We start from the raw sequence: 18027 nt of genomic DNA on the forward strand, positions 1-18027 counted from the left end.
CGTGATTCGCGGGGCCTGGTGTAAATAAAAATGGAATTCTCCTTGTTTGAAAAAAATTAAGGATTTCAAGATGGCGACAGCGGAACATTCCAAGCATGGGACCAAGTGCAGCTGCAGGTCACATACCCAGGAAACTGATGCTGCATGTAGTTGTTCCATGATTTACTGGCCTTTGATGCTTTCAAGGCAAAGGGGAAGAAAAGCTCTGTGAACACTGAAGATGCTCTAAAATTATCTGTTGCATGGATAAATGAATGAATGTATAAGTGAGTAAGATGATTCTATACCTAGAAGCATCTTAAAAATTACTACTAAGACTGAGGGTCAGGTTGAGCTAATCCAGAAAGTTACTATGAGTACTTAGTCCATCCTTTAAGTTCCAAAATTCATCATCTGAAAACACTTCACAACATGATAAACCTTCCCACCCCACCACAAAAAAGTCTCCAGAATCATCTTCAATAATGAGTGGCCGTGTGTACATGTGGTGCTGCTTCTGTGCTCTGATGGGCTCAAGAAATGCCACATGCAGAATTTTTCTTACATTTTCTTTGTCTCTTTATGCTTTTAGAAGTAGCCATGCAAATACATTTTCTGGGGGAGGAACCAATCCATGTATAAAATCCATAAGCCTTTCATAAAGAATATTTCATATATTGCCAAACATCCTTGATTTGAAAATAGTAAATATAAAAACCAAAACTACTATAACTTACTGAGTTTATGTCAGATACCATGCTAAGTGCCTTGCATATATGTCCTCCTGAAGACCTAATAACATCCCTATTTGGTAGAAATACTATCCTAATTTTCCAGTGAGGAAAATTAACCTCTGTGAGGTTAAGTGGCAGACTCAGAATTTGAACTCCGGACTCTCTGGACTCACAAGGATGCACAGTTGGGAAGGAAAATTGTGCAGGCTGAATATAGAGAGAGTAGCGAAGCAAGGGTTATTGCTTTCCCTTAAGGAACAAGACTTGTATTCAATAAAGCCTGAGTGAAGTTTTACCTTGGTGAACAAAAATGCAACTATAAAACACTGAAAGTAGAAATTTCAAATATTGAAAATCTAGGTGATTAATTTTTACAGCTTCTTGCAAAGAAATATCAGCTGTACAAAGAGAGGTAAAGGAGGAGCCTCCTCACCCGTATTTTATGATGTCTTAGGACTGATTTATTGTATTATTGTACCAGGAAAAGACGTTAAACAGGACAGGGTGAGGGAGGACTCGGAGCCAGGCTAGGAGTTCCACTCAGGTAGTCTGCGGTACATTTCATTAAGTGATAAGAAGGATTAAAAAAAAGTGAGTGGGTACCTGTCCTCAGTAGATACAGAATTCATCACATGTAACAGAAATACTACAAAACTTTAACTTTAGAGCTTTAAGGGTTAATGAGCTTTTTGAAGTAGGAACCATGAGAAAATGTGAATTTATAATCATGAAATGTCTTACAGAGTTGAAGAGAATCGAGTTAGCGTTTATGTCTCCACCTCTCAAGAGATAAAAGTGCCTTCATAATTACGGCTCGTGTTTACTATGATGTTTCAAAGTGTTAATCTGGCAGGGGTATCTTATTTCTCATTTAAAAGAAGCTACAGCAAAAAAAAGTGGAAGTATAGTGAAAGCAAAATCATTTTATGAATGCTGCCTACATTTTTGTAGCATTTTCTTACAATGTCGTATTTTTTATTTTTTAAATTGCCTAATCAAATGCAAATTCTGTTCCAAGTATGCAAAATTTTCAAAAAAATATTGCTGGCCAAACACCAAACTTTGAATAGTTTGAGCACATTCACAAATGTGTTTAATGTACACTGCGTGTAGGTAATATGTATAAATAACAATGGTATAAATAACAATGTATAATTCTCTATAACAAAATGGTGATTTTGTTTATGTATCCACTGGTAAGCCAATCTCTCCCGTTTGGGTCAACTGAGGTGGTCCCATTCCCCTGCCCAAGACTGCTTTAGGCTTCATACATGAGCAAGTGACATGACGTTATCCAGTGAGAGCTCGGGGAAATCTGTTACTAGGAAAGGTTTCCTGGGAGAGTTTGTCTCTTGATCTGTTGGATTCTCACCTGGAGTGTACCAGTCTTACTAGAACATGAAAGGAGCTAGCAAAGGAGAAGATTAACAGGCTGAGAATGGCAGAGAAGAAACATGGAAAACACCTGAGTCTTTGATGACTTTGCTTAGCCAAAGAATTAACCAACTTTGGAGCAACCACATTTCAGGACTTCTTATTATGTGACTTAATAAGATCCTAATTGTTTAAGCGATTTTAAATTAGGTTTCCTCTTACTTGTAGTCCAAAGCATACTAACAATGGAAAACCCTACACGACTGAGCACCTTATTGTGTTCTAGGAACTGTGATGGTCAATTTCCATGCATTATCTTTAACCGACATCACATCTCTTTAAGAATATTTTCTCCATTTTACAGAAAAGGAAACTAGACTCAGAGGTCTAGTGATATACCCAATTTCTCAAATCTGTTAAGCAAACAGGATGGGTTTCCAACCTACGTCTGTCTGACGTTGAAGGCTATCATTTAAAATCTCTGCAGGGGCACTATGTGTGGTGTATTATATTTTTATATATGTCTATATTTACATACACCTATGTATAGCATGGACAAATGTACATACTTACATATACATATATGTGTAGTGAAGGCGATATCTATGGTAGCACAATCATTTACCATATATTTTGAATCTTTGATGGTTAAAGATAGCAGGAATAATTCAGGAAAAAGGCAACAAAATAAATCAAATGGCAAGAACTGGGTAAAGTAATAATTGCCAATTTTTTTTATGCATTGGAAGCTACTTATCTGCCTTCCCATGGATCAAATAATTGAAGCTCTGTTCTTGCAGCTAGCTGGGACATCACTTCAGATGACATCTGCATTAAACACTTATCAACCTGTACAAAGACCATGCTCACTGAGGGCTACCATACACTCTCCCTTTTTCACAGAACACTTTGCCAATCTATGAAGGCATTCTCTTTCTCTTTGACCTTGGATGCAGGCCTACAAATTTCTGTAGCACAAGCTGCAACAGTCACTACCAGTAAGTCAGGTTTGGCTCTCTACTTTGAAACTCATTTGCCCTCTCAGTTCTAAGTGTTCAATGGCAGGGAGGGGCAGGGTGGCTCTTTGGGGATATAACTGAAAATTACTGGGAAATTGTGCAATGGTAACGCATCAACCCCTGAGAGCTGAATGAGGTGCAATTACTGCTAACTGAAAATATTATCTATGTATTTCTGAAAATTGAGTCTAAAAACTATATTAGCAGCAATGAAGTTTAAGTGATCCCAAAAGAAAAGGGCAAAGTGTTATAAAATGTAAATGGCAATAATAAATTTGAGAAGTTGGACTATCTGTGTGTCTGTCTCTTTTTGCAGGTAGCTACATGCAGGTTCATGAAGTAGATTCATACTTTCTAAAATCAGCATGGTATTTGATTGTACTGCCTAGGGGATTAAAATAGGAAGATTAACATAGCATGAAGGGATCCTACTACTAGAAAGAACTCTGGAGGTCATATAGACTCTCGCCTGCCCATCACCACCTCTCTTTGTTCTAAGGAGAAAACTAAGGCTAGCAAGGCCAGTCCTTGTCCACAGGTAATCTGGTTGTCTAACAGTTCAGCTAGGCTGTGTTTTTCCAGACTCTCAGCTCTGTGTTCCTACTCCTTTTTCAAATTGCTCTGACAGCCTTTTCAGTAATGAGCACACATTTTGAACTTTAAAATTACATTAAACCTCAGAGATTAGCTAAGTGTGTGGTGAAGAGAAGAGCAGGAGAGATGGGTAAGAGAGTGAGGGAGGGATCTCTGATAACTTTCTACAGTTCTTCGGAAACCTAGCAGAATACAGGCTCCTGATTGTCTGATTGGTCTCTGTGGGTACCAGTCCTCACAGGATGGAAATGGTCTTGGCTATCAGCGGATGGAGTGGGCTGGTCTTACCTGACAAACCCCATCCAATCTGCCAAGGGGCAGTGCCAGAGCCAGAAAATGATGGCCCAACTGCCCCTGCCATCCTTCTTCAACTACCCTTTGCTGAAGTAGTAGTTCCATCAAAACACATTCCTATAGACCTCCAAAGTGGTCCCTTGGCCCCCCAAATGCTCCTTGTTCCTTCAGTTATCCAGTGAAAGACAAATGGATTCAGGGATCCGTGTAAATCTGGTTAACTGGATAAACAATATACACGCTGAGAAGAAATAAATGAATGACTCCACGTAGTATGCTTAGTACAAAGCAGGACTTGAACATCAGGTCAATGTTTGTGTTGTTAATACTATGATGATTATATTTAAAAGTCCCGAATGGATTATTCTCAAAGCAACAGGAAAATTTATATTTTCCTTCACTGATTAAATTGAAGGGTTTATAGTGAGTAGTTGAGATGGTGGACTTTGAACTGACAGCCTTGGGTGTGAATTCTGACTCTGGCAGCACGCTCCTAGCAAGGTATTTCACTGTGGGAGGAAGAATAACGTCCACATCCCTCAAAGATGTCCATGTCCTAATCCCTGGAATGGGTGAATATGCTGCCTTACATGGCCAGAGGGACTCTGCATCTATAATTAAGTAATGGATATTAAAATAGGGAGATTCCTGGATTATCTGAAAGGTCCCAAGCTAACCACAAGAGTCCTTTGAAGATGGAAGACAGAGGCAGAAGGGTCAGAGAGGGAAAAGTGACTACGGAAGAAGTCTCAGTCATAGGATTGCTGGCTTTGAAGATGGAGGAAAGGGGTCACGTGTGAAGAAATGAAGACAGCTTGAGAAGCTGGAAAAGGCAAGGACACATTCTCTCCTGGAGCCACTATCTGGATTTTAGCTCAGAGAAACCCGTTTCAGACTTCTGACCTCCAGAACTAAAATTCTACATCTGTGTGGCTTTAGGCCAGTGCGTTTGTGGAAATTCGTTACAACAGCGATCGGAGGCTAAGAGATGCTCCTTGAGCATCTGTGTCCTCATCTATAATATGGGAGGTAAAAGTATGTGCTCCAAAAGGCTGACATGAGCATTAGATGAGAGAATGTAAATAAAACTTCAGTGCTTGGCACAGATTAAGAACTCAATAAATGTTTGCTGTCATTATGTTTATGATGTCACCACACAGAGTATGAATTTATATATGGCTGATTATAATAAAGCGATTCCATAAAGTATATTTCATTATATCATAATAATACTTTTCACTAGAGCAACAACTATCTGGTTTTTATGAAGCACTTTTATCCATATTGTCTTATTTAATGCTCATTATAATTTTGCAGGGTCAATAAGGCATCCGCAGGTGAGGAAACTGAGTCTCCATGTGGGGAGTGCTTTCCCTAGGTAACTCAGAAGCTCATTCTGTAGGCCAGGGCTGGAGTACAGGGCATCTGCTTCCAAATACAGTATGCTCCCAGCTTCACTGTGTGGCTTAGAGAAATACACACATACAGTACACAGAATCTTAATATGACACAAAAATGCTAAAGCCAAATGATGATGGGGGTTGTTCATCGCAACCCAAACTATTTCCCATATGATCTCAGCCAGCGGAGCTTTCTGCTGGGCCTCTAGCTCTTCCAAGCACGGCTTGAGCACTCTCTCTAATGCATCTAGTCAATTGTGCAAAGCACAAGGGGAAAAATTCCATCCTGACCGCAGCAGGCAATCACCTTATGCCCTGAAGCATGAAGTTTGATTACCCTTATCTCAGTTTATCATTAAATCAAAAACTGTTGCTATGAATACTGGCCCAGGACTTCATTTATGAAATGATATAGGCCAGTCAGCAGAAATAAGTGAGTGCCCTTTTTCTTTCATAATTTCTGTTCGCTATAAAGATCTTTTGCAAACTGGGAGGGTGGGAGGGGGGGAAGCCACTTTAGCTCTGAGTAGATTTTATTACTTTCTTTAGTCTTTCATGAGCTAGCTGGGATGTCTTTGGCTCATAATTATTCTCCTCACACCGTAGGCAAGAGGTCTTAGATCTACTACTGAGTGGCCTGCCAACAGTAACCCTGAGGTCTAGCACTTTGCTTGGATGGGAATCTGCATTTTAGCAAGATGCCAGGCAATCTGTAGACACACTGATGTTTGAGGAGCTCTGACTAAACTAAAGCACCATTTCTCAAAATGTGGTGAAGAGACAATGGGCACAAGTTACCTGAAGTGTTCCTTAAAAATGCAGACTACTGGGCTTCATTCCAGATGCAGCAAAACAGACCCACTGGTGTTGGGGCTCTGGGAATCTGCATTTTAACCCTATATGATTGTGATGAAATTTAAAGTTTGAAGACCACTGGTAGAGATCGAAGATGTGGGTGATGACAGAGATGGTCAGGAGTGTGCTTAAATTTTTATGACATTATTCACATTTTTAACAGCCCTGGGGCCACCAGCATAGAACATGTGCTAATTATCCATGTTTTGTCCTTCAACAGAACCGATAGCGGAAGCCAGGCTTTTGTCACCACAATTCTGAAACAGCTGACCTCGGGGTCAGGGATCTTCAAAAAGGTGCCAGTCCACTGAACCTCTCCTTCCAAATTCCCCTTTCCAGTTTGGCTGAATATGTGGCAAGTATACTGAGTAGGGAGTGCAGGGTAGCTGTTGTGGAACTGGCCTCAAGGTACATATATTAGTTAAAGAGACAGGATAAAATCACATGTGAAAAGATAGCACAGTACAAGGGCTAAAAGCATAGGCTCTGAAGCCAGCCTGCATTTATTTTTATTTAACAGACACTGATATATTTATAGCACTCACTACATGCCAAGCACTATTATAAGTGCTGTTCAAATATTAATTCATCTGTGTCTCACAATACCCCTAGGAGGTGGGTACTACCATCATCATCCACCTTTTATAAGGTGAAAATGAGTCTCAGAGAGGTGATGTAATTTGTTCAAGATCACACAGCTTACGAGTCACACTCCAAGACTCACACCCCACAACAAGCAGACTCTAATGTTCTTACTCACACTGCTTATCATGAGTCCAAGTTCCCTGGTTCCACTAGTCACTAGCTGTTTGACCCTAGGAAAATGACTTCATCACCCATGACTCAGTTTCCTCCTCTACAAAATGAGAATATTCATAATAATATTACTCATGTCAAAGAATGCTGATCAAACAATTTATTACATGTTCTTAAAAGTGTATCAGGCACATAACAAGCACTCAATATATGTTGGCTCTTGGTTAGCCATTAGTCCTATACTCCCAGAGGTAGAGAGAGGATTAAATTAGATAACATATTTGAAGTGCTAGGCACTGTGCCACGGCACATGGTAAGCACACAGTAAGTGCTAGCTGTTATTATTAGTCTAGTTGAACCAGGCCAGTTTATTTTAGATCCTGTCTGTAGGCAAGTGTGCTCTGCGCAGGGGGAGGCAGGCTGCCCTTCACTTCGACAAGCAACTGGGTAGGAGCCAGACCAATTACTAAACTAAACAGGTTCTCTGCTTTATGTCACTTGAATATTCCTGAAAAGTTCTCAATACTGAATTTGTATATGCTTAATCCTTTTTCCCTACTGACCTATTTTATAATTTCTGATTGATCTTTAATTGGCAGTGATTCTTCAGACTTAAGATTCGTCTCTAAGACTGTCTGTCACATAACGATTAACTTGTAACAGACTTAAATATACCATGGAAAACTGAACCACTGGAGCAATTCTTGGCAAAGCAATTGACTTGATCATTCCCTAATGTAACTGTTTTCATTCTATTTTTCCTTTATTATGTGTTTTAATAAGCATACTTATACTACACAGAACTTCTGGTTTTTCCTCTCATGAAGCTTATTACCTCCACTATTAAACTTAACCATGGATTGATTATACTTTATGTTAATCAAAGGGTTAATGATGGCTTGGAAACTCTAATGTCCAAACAGGTTACCTTGGGTGAGGGGGTTGAGTATGGAAGGACAAAGGGAGGTGAGGGAGGTGGGAAAGTGGGGGATTGGGGACCATTAGTGGCAGACGAGTTTATCTGGAAGACTCAGGCCCTGAAAGAGGTATGATTTCCCCCTGGGAACCCTAAAATGAAATTTTCCAAAAGAAAGTATTAAAAACGTTTCAAGTCATTTCCCCTTTCTCTATTAGGAAAAGGCTGTCATAGCTCCAACCTCATTCCTTTCAGTTTACCAGCCATGATAAGCTATATCTGCAATGTAATGAAAAGTTAAACTCAATTAGTGCATTTATTAAAATACTTGCTGCATATCTACTACATGTCACTCCCTCTGCTAACTTACAGTGATGAGCGCGCAATATAGCCTCAAAGAACCTGCAGTCTAAGCAGCAACTAGAGTCCAACTCATATGAGTATGGTTTCAGTATGTGTCTGTCCTCTCTTCCACTTCCTATCTTCACATTCCCTTATCTCCCCTCCAAAAATCCTCATATACATATGCAACATATTCTTTATTATAGAATCTATGTCTAGAACCTTTTCAAGTTTAAGAAAAAAGATGAAGCCAATGAAGCCACAGCCTTCCAGTTTGGTTCTGCTAAACAACTCTATGAGAGGAACTCGATGCTGGGTAATTTGAGGCAAATCATCTTATTCCTTGCAACTTTCATGTGTATCACTGAACCAGTTGGCAGCTGATGTGCGGGTTTTAGTCCTGATCACGGAGCAATCTAGTGAATTGATCCTATTCATTCTGATGGCTTAAGCCTTAGGGCCATCTGCTGAATGGCTAAGTATAGTAGACCAGAGATGCTCAATAAATATTTGTGGATTGTATGGCAAACTGCCTCTTCACACCTGAATTGTAAGTCTGTCGTAGGTAAGGGTGTAAATACGGACAACTGATCTAGACCCTCACCGCTCCCCCCCACCCCTGAGCTTTTGCCTAAGCTGTTCTGTATGCCTGGAATTCCCTCCCTCTCAACACCTCCCCCACCACCCTTCACTGTCCACCTGTCCAAATCCTACCTAGTTCAAGAACCAGCTCAAATATCAGTGACTCCACAGAGCCTCCCCTGACCACCCTCACCAGAAATAACCTCTCACTCTTCTCAATTTCCCTAAGTCTGTGTATATCTTTTCTGGCACTTAAAACGCACAGCATTTCAGCTATTTGTACACCTTGTTTCTCCTACAGCACTCAGTGAGATCCCTGACCTCGGGAATTGTGTGATGCTCCTCTTTGAGCCCTCTCCTGCTCTGTACCCACTTGTACAGAGTAGACCCAGGGTAAAAGTTAGCCGAATGAACAAATGCTAGTGCCAGCAATGGCAAGAACAACTGCAACATTCTTTATTCCTTCTTCTGCCTCCTCTTCTCCCTCTGTAGCTTTTAAAAACATCTTTATTTGATCCACCAATTACCCAGAGGAGGCTTGAGGACTTACTGATAAATAAAGACAACTCTGTAGACCAAAACAAAGCTTGCAAAGACCCTTATAATAACAAGTGAGGCGTAGGCCAATGGAGAGGGAATCTCAGTCCCTGCTTTCCTGACAGCCTGCTCCTGGGGAGTGGAAGTGTTATTTTCTCAAAGAGCTTCGTCTGCTCTGGTTCTTATGTGCCAGTTCCTCAGCTGAGTAGAATCTCCTGACGTTATTTTTAAGTACAGACTCCAATAATAGGCTAAGTAATTGCAGATCTTCCTGAGGCCTTATTATATATGTACCAACATATTGGGCTTTAAAAACCCATATTCCTTCCTGTAAATATATGTTGAGAACCTTACATTTCAGTATTATGTGTAGTGGTCATGCGTATTTCCCTTTGTTTCCTCTCATAGAGATCCTGAATTAAAAAGAACAAAAAATAATGCTGATGCATGAGAGAGAATTTCTCAACAATGTATGTGATTACTCACATAGATTGAAAGATTTTCCCTCCATCATAACTAAGAAAAATGTATAGTACAATCTAATAGAGACTTTAACTTCAGTAATACACTTTCCATACTGGTGTCACTAATGCTTGAACAGCTGCAGCTCTCACTGTCTTTGCTGATGGGGCCCATAAATACTCCCGGGAAATGGGACAAAGATACATCATGGATCTTCACCTGCCAAGATCAGGGAAATGAATGTCAATCGCACCCGGACGCAGAAGCACTTTTTGGTGGAGAGTGATGAATATTGCCATTTGTCCTATGCCACTGTAATCTTGGACAGGAAAACCTAACATGGAGAAAAATGGTGGGAGAAGATACCATTCTAGGATGCTTGAAAAGAAGGGTGTGTAATAATTATATCGCCAATCAGAATAAAAAATTTAAAAGTATAACAATATGATTTAGATTAGAAAAAAGATGGTGCTTCAAGAGCATATCCACAGTGTACGTATCATTTCACTCAGTATGCAATCTTCCCCCAAATCATGACTTTTTCATTGAAAAACAAATGTCAGAAATATTAGGAAGTCAGAAAATTGCAGGATGGTCTGTGTTCTTGGAAGCAATCCGGCGCAGTGGTGAAAAAGGGGGCTGAGATGTTGAGAAGCCTGAGTTCAAATCCTGCCCTACTACCTTTCCATTGTGTAACCTCAGGAAAATGACAGCTTCTCAGTACCTCACTTTGTTTCCCAATAAAGCAGCGATAATAACATAATTCACCTCACAGAGCTGTCTGAGGGTTATATGATATAATCAATATAAAGATCTTAGGATGGTGCCTAGAATTTAGTAAGCTAACATCAAGTGTTTAGTATTGTTGCTGCTTTCTCCTCTTCTTCCTCAGCCTCCATCATCATCACCATCATCCTTCAGATGTTTTGTGGCTGATTTCACTAGTAAATGTTATGGAGAGAAGACTACATGCTAACTCACACCCAACATGAGGCAGTCTCCCCTTGACACATCAGTCTCCAAAAACTAGATTCCTAATTATGAAAGTTTAAACATCCAAACAAAAAAGTTTGGCAACAGAACCTACAGATGTAGCCAGCTAATTCATGTTATTCTTGCTTTAACAAGCAATGGCCACTATAACAGATATCTTATTGAGTAAAAAGAAGAAAACAAAACAAAAAAAAGGCGACAGAAAGTATTGGGCACTAGTAGACACGGGCCCCATATTTAGGTACATCGCATGTTCTTTGTGAAAAGGGATATAGCAATAACATGTTCAGTTCACCAAGAAACTCGGTAGGTCTTTTTCTGTCTTCAGTCATTTGGGATCACAGGCTGAAGACTACTTCATTCCTTTCTTCCCCTTTTCAAGTAGACTTAAGTTCTGAAGGTGTAAGATGAGTGGTGGCTGAATGGCTCCTTCTAATTCTGTGATTCTGGTGGTTTGATCTTACAAGCCTCAAGAATCTTTCTGCGGTGGTACAAGGTTGGGGCAAGCCTCCTTTTAAATGGAACACGCGATTGCAAGGTGGCAGGGCCTTTCAGCAGGTGCGACCCCAGAACTGGATGAGGGGCCTGGGACAGGTTGCTAAACAATGGAAACTTCCCGTTCTGGGTGTTAACTTTAGTTACCACAGCCAGACAATACTGCCAGTGGTGTGGAAGAAAAAATTGCTGTAGCCAGCTGTGCTGTTCACAGTCGGATGGATTCCATGTAGCTCCAAATGGTGATGGAGCCAGCAGCCTGTTGTAGCCAAGGACAGGATGATGGATGATCTACATACTGTGTCCAAGTAGAGAGAATGGCAGAAGTTCACTTCAGGGTTGTTAAAATGCTAATCTGGGTGAGTTAACAAAAGCTTAATAGAAAAGGAAAGTTTGAGAAATAAGTACACTTCATGTGGTATCTGTGTGGACCACTGATTTGATCGCCCTTGGTTACATAAATGGTTGTTTTTCAAAGTAAGAACGTCTAGTAGTTTTCCTGTTGGGAGAAATGCAAGCAGCTTCAATTGTCAGTGGCACTGCCAGTGTTGTCAGGGTGTGAGGAGGAAAACTCCGCCCGACAATAGCCACCTCAACTAGAAAGTGTTATGGTATGTTTAAAATAGTTACGTGATTTTTATTCTCTCCGTGTGTCATGGGAATAAATCAGAACACTTTTTTTTTTTTCCAATTGGAAGTTGGCAGCTGTTCACAGAAGCAGCGGCAACCTAAGACACTAGCTTTGACAGATATTAACACTAAGTCTCCACTCACATGAGCCACAGAAAGTGAGATCTCTCACTCTAAGGGCAGATTCAATGCATGAATTACACTAACAGTACATTGAATCATTCACTAGTGTTAAAGGCAGGTAGGCTGCACCACTGCAAGTATCTGATATGGGTAATCTTGCTTTAAAATCTCTATGATAAAATACTACACTTCTAAAGAAAGGAGCATATCTACATTTCTTCTCAAAAGGTCTGTTTTCCCATCCTTTATTTCCTTTTATTTTTGCTCAATTGAAAATACAAGAGAAACATATCTAGCTCACCTGGTGTTGGAACACTGGCTAGTACAGCTCCTTGCAAATGATAAATATTCAATAAATACTGCCTGGCTGGCACACCCCAACTACTTCTTGCTTCCTCTAGAAAGGCATCTAGAATATGCAGGCTTGAAGTCTATTAATTAAAATAAAAGACAGTATTTTATCTTGCAATATGCCAAGGAAAGAGTTCACCTCCTATGGTTACACTACGAATAGTTCGGCATTCAGCCAGGCTCTTCACTCTGCATAAAATGCATCAAAAGGGTGAAAAATGACCCTATTTCAGATGCATTTTTCACTCTTTGTATCTTAGTGAAACTCACATGCAAGAACAATGACTAAGCTAATTACCAAGGTTTATTATGATGGAGCAGCAAGAAGTGAAGAACTTCTCCAGTTTCGGTAAGTCTTTAGCAATTATGGCCATCTTTGTGAATCAAGGTTCTGATTCCTGTTTACTTGCTTGCGGCCTTTCAAGCAATAGAAACCCCGACGTGGATGTAGGGGCCTGCTTACCCCAATCACAGTTACTGGACAGAGCCTTTCTGTGCATGCAGCAAGCAAGAGAACTGAAGTCTTCTGGATTTCTAAGTTGCCCTCACTCTAAGGACTAACGGATTTACATCACAGCCATCTTTCAAATCCATCAACCCATCAAACCAGGGGAGACACGACCAGATGGTGCTATTAAAGGGCACCAAAAGAAAAAAGGGAGAAAGACGAGGAAGAGGGCAGAATGCCCACAAATCTAATCAAACTCAAGCTAACCAGCTGTCGGGGATGAAGAAGTCACAATAGTTCTGGCATACTCTCCTGAATCACAGAAATGTTCAAAAAAAAAAAAAAAAAAAAAAAAAGGTTATCGATATAGCATCCCTACTAGAAATAAGGCCAGGTAGGAATATTCTGTAGAATGCAGTAAGAAACAGTTGCTGGTTGTTAATCTAACAAAATGTGCCAGTGGAAGAAAATAGTCTGCTCAACAACACATTTTGGAAGCCTTAAGGTTACCTATTTAACTGTCTTTCTGGAAGTACATTCTAGAGACCTAAACCAAACAAAGCACAGACAGTAACTATAAAAAACAAAAACTCAGCTATGACTGAGCTATGGTTTATTTATCTCTAGATGTTTAGGTTCATGGTAATATAGACCCAAATCTCAGGGCTTATCTGGCAATTTCTATTTATCTAAGCCAGAGTAAATGTTTGTGTAATATCTGCCAGCTTGACAGAATATGCCTGTCACTCACTACATTAAACATGACTACACACAACTTAATTTCCTGAGTTAGACACCTAAGAGAGTAAGGGGATTTATTTTTTTAACAGCATGAGTAAACCAGTATCAAAACCTATTGTTTTAAGCCACCAAAGGATAGTAAAATCCTTCCCTCCAGTGGTCTGAGATGAGATTTCTTAATACTACAAGGAAGAAACCTTGAAAATGTTCTTCAAACAAGTATTTTTCCGATTCTAAGGGACAGAGATCAAACCAGCTTAGAAAAATGTTAGACCTTTCCCTGGGACTTCAGCTTTGGAATAAACAAAAGAATTCACTTAATGGTTCCAAATATCAAGTAGGGGGAAGAGCAACCTTAAAAGGCACCCATAATTTTTACTACAGACTTAAAATTCTTAATGGCCAGAAGTTTTGGGGGAAAATCGTCCTACTCATTGTCCTTTCACCCCAAGTAACAGGAAACACCACAGTTATTTTTAAAGGAAAGCCTCCGCTGTAGTGGCAGACAGAAGGTCCAATGACTGTTGACGAAGTCTATATATCTATAGTAACGATGTGCTGTGCCTTCCGTGTAAGATCACCCAGCTGACGGCGCTGAGGGCTCAGGATGCTGGAACATCAGTTACCGACTGGTCACCCCAGAACAGGGAGTACTGCCCTAAGTTCCTCAAACGCTGCGATTCATACCGGGACTTCAATCCCCCTCCACACCCCCAGACCCGCCAGCTCCCTGACATTTCGCCTTTTAACAAGTTCAGGATTTAAACAATCATCTGACAGCAGTGGTCCCAAGAGTGGATGCAACACAAATTTTTCAAACCCAATTCTCGTCCACACTTTCAAGTCCTTTATGACCTTTCATTTGAATTCAAGAACTACACATGACAGAGGAAGCTTCAAGCCTTCCTAAATTACCCAAGAAAGGCGGCTGCTGTGTCAGTTTCTGCAGACCAGGGAAAAACACCGCAGCTGTCAAGACGGGAAATAAAAGTTTCCCTACCTTCCTCCTCACCAAGCCCCCGCCAGCGGCTGCCGGCGCGAGCGGCGGCTCCCTCCCGGCTGCAGGACGCCTCTTGCAGCCGGAGAAGGGGCTCATGCAAAATTGACTCTTCCTTATTTGTTTCCATCCATAATTGATGGGGAGATGAGAACGTAACACATCTCAGAACCGAGCTCTTGCCGCCTGGCGGAGACCCTGTCCAAGACGCTTCCGTAAAGCATTTCCAGCCGGGGAACAAAGCACGGAAAGTTGCTGGGGAGAGCGGCCGGGAGGAGACACCGGGCGCCGGGTGGGAGGTGGGGTGGGCGGTGGGCAGCTCCGGGCCCGGGAGTCCGCCCGCAGCGCGCTCTGCCAGCAGGGGGAGAGGGACGGTGGGAAGTGGCCGCCCTCCGGGCCGGAGCCGGTGCCTGGGGGGCCGGGGACGGGGGTGGCCAAGTCACCCGAGTCCCTGCCCCTTGCCGGCAAGCACTACCCGGGGGCCGTGCAATCCCGGGGCTCACTGACAGGTATCCTGCGCCCGCGAGGGGCTGCTCCGGCCTCAGCTGCAGCGCTGCGCCCCTTCTCCAGGACGCAGGCGAATAATGCTCGCCCGCCCGCCCGCTCCTAGCCGGGGCCGGAGCTGCCAGACCCCGGCCGTCCCAGCGTCCGCTCCGGGGCCAACCGGCGGGAGGGGGCGGCTAAGCCCGCAGGCGGCTCCTTCGGCCTTGGCTCAGCTCTCTCCGGCTGGCTCGAGACGCCGTGCCCGGCACCGAAGCAACCCCTGCTCCCCCCAACTATGTGTGGGGGACGCCGAGCTGGCTCTGCCTGGCAAGAAACTTTTACTTGGTGCCCCCTCCGCGTTTTTTTCCAAGGGGGTGCACAGTGGAGGAGGGCCTCCAAGTCCACTTGCCCCTCCCCCTAAGCCGCCAGCTTTGCCAGTTTTGACGCGTCCGCCAAACCTCTGTAGCCCTTCGCGCGTCCCTTACACGGCAGGCAGAGAGCAGCTTGGAAAAGAAATCAACCGTCCACTGGCCACATACACACACACACACACACACACACACACACACCCACCCACCCACCCCCACCCACCCGATACGGGATCTCAGGTTCCGACCCCCACCGGGCGCCACAAGAGCATTAGCAAATTGTTGAAAACCTTCTTACCTCATTGGGGGGAGGCTGGTAAGAAAAAAGAAAGGAAAAAAAAAAAAAAAAAAAGCTTGCCACGCGCAAGGAAGAAAGAAAATAAAGAAAAATATTGTAAAAATAGATATCCCTCTGTCTCCTTAGGTCTTTTCTTTCTTGATAGAATCCTGAAACTCTCCACCACCTCTTACAGCAGCAGCAGCAGCAGCAGCCGCCGCCGCCGCCGCCGCCGCCGGACAGAGCAGTAGCAAAACAAACCGATGCACGGCAAATGGTGTAATTCGATCCATCTCCAAGTCAATCCATCGGGCGAGCCGGAGCCTGGCTCCCTCCACGCACTAGGCAGCTCCCGGCGCGGGTCCCACCCCCGGGTACGGACGGCAGGAGGCGCGGCCGGCCGGGTGCGCTCGCCCTCGCGGGTGAGCCGTGGCCAGCGCCGCCTGGAGGCCCCCACCCTGGCGCCGCGGCTCTGCTGACCCCTCGGTGGCCTCCGCGTCCCTCCTCTCCGGCGCTCTGCTGCGCACCCTCCCTCTCCCGACCTCGGAGGAGCTGCTCCTTCCAGCAACTCCCAGTGTCTCAGTCATCCAGCTCGCGGTGGGTGCTGCAGCCTGCAAAGCAACCTTTTCGATTCCCTCCCTCTTTCCCTCTTTTTCCCTCTCGCTCACTTCTTTCAGAGCTTGCCTCCAGACACCCAGAGGACAAATCACTGCAGCCCAGGAGAGCTGCGGACGCAGTTGTTCCGTGAAGTTCTGCCTTAGTTTTCTAGTGTAAGATTTATTTTTTAAGCCCATCTTTACAAACCCGCCCCCACATTACCTCCCCCCACTCCACTTCTCTTTATAACCACTAAGCAAAACAGCTGGGAAGAAGCAATCAAACATTGCTTTATCTTTATAAAATACAGAAATTGCCTACTAAAAATCCCATTTCTACTTTGAATGAAAGCCATTCTGTACAGTATAATTTTGCAGGCTAATGAGCCGGTTTTACAGGCAAGTGTTTCATGTAATATGTTGTGGGAGAAATGAAAATGTCCTTGAAGTGGCATCATTTAAAATTGACTGTCACAAATGAAAGGGGAAAAAAAGTCACATATTCCAAAACAAGAGGATTTTAATTCAAACTTCATTTCCAAGAACGGGCTGTGTTTTATTAATTTCCAGTTGAATTATGGATCACTGAGGGCTCTAAATGGCTAGAATGAACCATGATGCCCGTTTAAAGAAAAAGAAAGAGAGCTTTTTCCGCCAAACTTTTAATTTTCATTTGAGTATGGTTAATTACCGTGAAACAGAGAAGAGAGGGGCCCAGAAAGGACTTCCTTTCCTCAATGGTTCCTGCTTTCTCCCAAACACAGTTACATGTTTACATTTAGGAAAAATACCCTGGTCCTCGTTGTTTCTGAAACTTCCAAGGACAGCCTTGAAAAGGAACTCAAAAAAGACACCCCCAGCAACTGCTGCGGGATTCATCCGGAGAACTGTTTCCTCCCTAGTTAACACTGTGTAACCCAAGGAAAGAAGGGGAGAGAAGGATGAGGAGTCTTTTAAAATATAGACTCTTTCCTGCTGTTCTTCCAATTAGAAGAAAAGAGTAGGGGGCGGAAAGAACAGCTTTGGCAACACAGCTCTGTGATTTTTTTTCCTGTTATTAGGTCTTTTGTTGGCTGGCTAGTTGGTGTTTTCTGGTTGTGCTGGGCTCTGACATCATTGCAAGTTACTTGGCAGTCAGGGCCCTTCCCCAGCCAACTTCTGACCCAGAAAGCTGTGCCTGTTTCCTGGCGTCCAGTTATTCTGTATTTTCTCCATCAAGGGAGCAAGCCTCTCTGCAGGCAGAGGATACTGTGCATTGCATAAAGATTGCAAGGGGGTGGTCATTGTTGGCTTGATGAGGAATCAAATCGCCACCCACCTGGAGACAGAAAGCTCTTGAGTTGTCCTGCGTCTGCAGTAGCAGCAAAGATGAAAAAAAAAAAAAATCAATTCTGGAGATTCCTAAATTCCTTGCTAAAATTCCACAATGACCAGCTTTCCAGGGTGCCACCCGAAGAGTGCAATTTGCCCTAGACTGAGTTCCTAAATCCAGGAAAAAGAAACTGTTAGATTGCAGAAGGATATGCTGGTAGGTCATTTCAAGCCATGGATTAGACATGTTTTCAGTCTACATATCAGTGAAGACCTCAGAGTCAATCCCTATATTTGGCCTGCTGGGGATGAGAGGTAGGGAAGTAGGCTCTTCACTGTGGCATGGTAAGAATGGTACCCTTTACCTTTT

At 42.9% G+C, this 18027-nt stretch overlaps 1 protein-coding gene across 1 annotated transcript in view; it reads right to left on the reverse strand.

Moving 5' to 3' along the window:
* The window catches only part of SEMA6D (semaphorin 6D), a 56762-nt gene extending 40493 nt beyond the window's left edge, over window positions 1–16269 (reverse strand). Inside the window, 1 exon segment of the mRNA XM_033190220.1 lies at window positions 15772–16269. The gene's annotated coding sequence lies outside the window, so the exon portion shown is untranslated.
* Window positions 16270–18027: the final 1758 nt, after the last annotated feature.

Source organism: Trachypithecus francoisi, unplaced genomic scaffold (assembly GCF_009764315.1).
Source record: "Trachypithecus francoisi isolate TF-2019V2 unplaced genomic scaffold, Tfra_2.0 Lachesis_group3, whole genome shotgun sequence".
Lineage (NCBI taxonomy): Eukaryota > Metazoa > Chordata > Mammalia > Primates > Cercopithecidae > Trachypithecus > Trachypithecus francoisi.